The 4470-nt window shown below is 46.8% G+C and overlaps 1 protein-coding gene across 1 annotated transcript in view; it reads right to left on the bottom strand.

The window, feature by feature from the left end:
- Positions 1-2148, bottom strand: part of BMP4 (bone morphogenetic protein 4) — a 5683-nt gene extending 3535 nt beyond the window's left edge. Inside the window, exon 1 of the mRNA XM_009289845.1 lies at positions 2143-2148. The gene's annotated coding sequence lies outside the window, so the exon portion shown is untranslated. The remainder of the gene's footprint in view (positions 1-2142) is intronic.
- Positions 2149-4470: the final 2322 nt, after the last annotated feature.

Genomic DNA, 4470 nt, shown 5'->3' with positions numbered 1-4470 from the left:
GGGGCCGCGCTGCTGGGGACCCCTACGCGCTCCCGGGGGCTGGGAGCCCGCTGCCAGGCCCGCGGATTATCCCTGCTCCCTGCCCTGCGTTCCCACCCACCCTCCGGATTTTTCTCACCCTTCTCCTCCCCCTTCCCTCCCTGGCTGCCAGAATAACTCTCTCCCCCCTTCCCGCCAGGCCAGGTTCCCGGACCCCCACCTGGATGTGAAGCAGGCGCCTTCCCAAGCCAGCACGGGCTGCTCCGGAGGGGTACGAACATGGGTCTCCTGGAGGAAGGATGCTCCCTGCCCTGCAGTTCAACCCCAGCATTGCCCTGGGCCAGTTTTTGGGGCAGAGACTAAAAGCCAGGCTTCCCAAGGCTTGAGGCTGTTCCCAGGTGGGGTTTGGGAACAGACTGGTCTGCCACTAGCACACGTCAACTGGACACACTGGGGATGATGTACGAACAAGGTGTGGAGAAGGCAGCTCCTGGGAAAGACCCCCTAATGAGGAGCGATGGATGCCGCATACTTCGGAGAGACAGAGTAGACTGAACGACCCCACGACAAATAAAGAGAACTCCACCAGGGCGTTAAAATACTGTCCCTTTGCCCTGCTGGGGTATCCCTTTGTGTTGGGCAAACTGTCATCCATGGAGAGAAAACTTAGTTAATTTATGAGACCAAAAGACGTGGTCATGGAGTGGCCATGGGAACTCCTAAGTTCATCAATTAACCACAACCAAAAGCCAGCTCAGAAACGATGACTGCAAACCAGCACGTTCCCACAAACCACCAGGCCACTGTGCCCAAGTGGACAGCAAGCTCGCGGCAGCGCGCGGCGGCTTCCTCACAGCACTGCCCCGAAACTCACACAGTCAGATAGGACTTCTTTTAATATTTCACTTTTTTTTAGCTCAGCCCTGACCCATGCATTAGAAAAGCCCAGGGATGTCACTGAAAGGACACGCACAGATAAAAGGCAGTGCTGACACTGTAATATCTCTGAGTTATTCCTATACCACTCTGAGTTTAAAAGAAACATCTGTTAGCAAGGTATTTGGACTATGAATCCATCAAAATTTGTGAAATATTGCTATCGCCATTTCAAATGTATCACACTGTGTGTTATTCTTAACAAGGAAAAACAATTTTTGGAGTAGCTGCTGTGCAACTTTTTAAAGTTAAATAACATTTTCATTGAAAATACTCCAGTCTATAAACAAAGTTTATGCAAGGGCCTGTATAGCACTGCTCTTAAAACAGACCTCTGGATTTGGAAAAGCAACTCGCTCCCTCTTTGTGGGAGCAGCAGCGATAGGTTACGCTCTTTGTCTGAAGACCTCACTGGGGTTTTGTTAGGATCAGAGAGCGGCCGTGTTTGAAATGTTTGTCACTGAGGAATTCGGTCCCACGGCATCCAGCGCCTGCTCTTGTAAGCCGTCCCGTTAAACCGAGATCCAAAAAGTTGCTTATGCAATGCTGGTTAACCATGCCTCTGTGCAAGGAGGTGGCCAGCTGGGGACAGAAAGCCAGTGGAGAGCAGTGTGGTTTAGGCTCTTGTAGGAGGCAACAGTGTATTTGAGTAGCTTAGGGGTTACTAAGAAGTGTTAGTCATGGGGAAAGCTGTAGTATTTATTCCGTAAAATGTAAATACATAACCCAAACCACAAAGGAATAACCATGGATGGAAATAGTGTAGCATTTACTGAGGGAGCTGAAATGCATGTCTACAGAAGCTGTATTTCCTTAGCCCCACGGAGAGTAATTCACCTTGAACGTAGCTTCTGCTCAAGCCTGTGCAGTTACACACAGGCTGAATTTGGTCCAGGCACGCTAAACAACCGAGTGTGTTATATATTCCAACCAAAAAAGTGAATGCCAAAATGGAGCTAAAAATACAAATGTGGAAGGTCTGAAAAGCAAACACTGCTTAATTCAGCGGCAGATACAACATCGTGCGTTTTAAAGATCCAGCACATCAAAAATAGAGAACATTATGTCTATGCTCAACGCAAGACGCACCTCCCCCTGCATCACATCTCGCGTGGGTGAGAGGGGGCTGGTTCTTGCCTGTGATCCGGTCCCAGCCGTATTTGGGGTTCTGCTGCCAGGTTTTTTCCCCTCTGACTTCCGTGAAAAACCACCTGGGGATCTCTGCACCTGGACAGCAAGACCACTGGCCTCCTCTGGAAGCTAAGCACCAGGTCACTGGGGACGTCACCCTGCAAAGAATGGCCAGACAAAGAGGCGATTCATGTCTGTGCAGATCTTGACTGTGACAGAAGACTTGTTTTGTCGGTGGCAGCGAGAAGCCCAGGAGCTGGCAGGCCTCCTAGAGTCCGGGTACCCAGCTCTGCTTGCAGAGGTCACTAGCCAAGGGGCAATTATTTGCTCTCTTTTCTTTCAACCCAGTAATCGTGGATTTGCCCAGATGAGTTCCTGATAAAATCCCAGCGCCTAACTTTTGACCCGTTTCCAGGTTTCGTGTGCTCAGGACCTACCAGCGGGCCCTGCAGCTCGATGTTCAGCACCTCTAGAAATTAGGCCAGTTCTGTTTACAAGGCAAACTTTCCCCTTAATGGCAGCATTTCAGGAGATGCCTCTGGACTCTGGCAGAGAGAGACCTTCCCAAACCAGTTCTTGCATCTTCTGTTATTTTTAGAGCAGCTGCACATTTTGGGCTCCAAAGTTTGCAAACAACCTGCCCTAGGAAACTCATCTCACCAGATTTGTGCTTGAGCAGAAACAAGCCTAAAACCATAAATAAATAAATAAAGTCATGTCAGAGACGTTTTAATTACATGAATTACAGGAGGAGATGCCCGTAAGTGTGCTAAGATCAATTCCCTCCCACCCTTTCCTTTCAACTGCCTAAGCTTATCAATTAAAACAAAGAGAACTGAGCAAACAACTCCAAGGGATTACATTTTCCAAAGTAGCTCTTCACTAAACAGCCGGACTACAGCCGCTGAAAACAAGTGCAGCTGCTTGAATGGCGAAAGGAACATTTTTTACAACCACTCTGAGATTTTTGCGATTTCTCTGAACGCTTCAGAGCTGGCCTGTTCTACCAGAATTTCCTACCTTCTCTTGAATAAAGAAATTCATCCTTCTGAAGCAGAGGACTGGGCCCAGCTTGGACTTCATTTCTGCTTGACATTAAAGTGCCTCTGCTGAGGTGTCAGGACCACGTCTAGAACCACTCCTGAGCTAAGAAGAGAATCAGGTTCAGGATTGCTGTTTTATTCCAAACAGTTTTTTTTTACAAATACGTACAAAAACACTGTGTGGGAACATTAAAAAAATGCAGTTATAAAAAGGCAATCTTTGGTAATCAGATACACAGCAGTTGAAACAGTAGGATTGTCTGCTCTTTTCTATCTTTATGTTTTTAAGGATGATTTTTATTGTTTTGCAAATGCTATTAAAAGATTGACTGTCCCACACAGGGAGAATCTTTAGTTGCTTTTACTTGATTCGTTCACTTTGTCACTTTTCGAAGATCCCGAAGACTGAGCAAGCCTAGAAGTGTCACCCCTTGCTTTTCATACCTACATTGTCCGTCTTCTACTGTGAGAGTGTAAGGTCTCTGCTGCTAAATATTGTTCCTTAAGAGACGCTTGCGCAGTGCATCAAAACTAGGAGGCCTGGGTCTTAGGGAAGTGCTTCAGCAACACAACTCGTAAAATAAAGGTAGAGCCATTTTAATGGTCTGTTATTAAAATTCTCCTGAACTGTGTTAGAAACACCTCTTTAAGCCATCTGTTGTAAAATCATCTACACATCGATTGGTTTCCTTGATCAACGTTACAAGAAGAATATGCACTGACCTCACGCAGCTTTTGGAAAGAAACGTCGCCTTTAGCACACGTTTGCTTCCGCGCTGTATTACTCACCACTCAATCAAAGCCTCATCCCTGAGAAGCAAGAAGGACCTCCAGAAGATGAAGAACACATTCCTCCTGCTCTGAAATTGTAGCTGGTACTAATAAAGACCATCGTTCTTCTAACGAACGCCATACGGCCATATGGCTATCTCAGATAAGCAGATTCATTTTGGATCTGTTGAGTCATGAATACTTTTTGAGAATACCGCAAGCGTTGGCAGCTCCCTTAGCGTACATACCACTCCAGTGTGTCTCTAGCACTGATACGCGGCTCTGTCTGAGTTCAGCTGCGACTCTGATATTTCAAATGCTTTGCTCTTCCTCACTGTCTAGCAACGCTGCCAAATCTACCATTCCACACAACCACGTGGCACCTCCGGGGTGCCGACATTTGTCTTTGTCCTTTAATTGTATCTTGAGATCTGCTATCGTCAGAAGCTTTAATGATTTCAAACACTAGTACAAGGCGTAAATAAGCAGAGCAGGACAACTGCTGCAAAAATAGTTCACACCAGCTCTATCTGATTTTCAGCAATAGCAAAGGACTTTACTGGTAGGTGTTACCACAAGTGCTGGGAAATGTCAGCACATCGCTGAATTT

The sequence above is a fragment of the Aptenodytes forsteri genome, unplaced genomic scaffold (assembly GCF_000699145.1).
Source record: "Aptenodytes forsteri isolate BGI_AS27 unplaced genomic scaffold, ASM69914v1 Scaffold76, whole genome shotgun sequence".
NCBI classification, from domain to species: domain Eukaryota; kingdom Metazoa; phylum Chordata; class Aves; order Sphenisciformes; family Spheniscidae; genus Aptenodytes; species Aptenodytes forsteri.
This window is presented reverse-complemented; position numbering and strand designations above follow the sequence as displayed.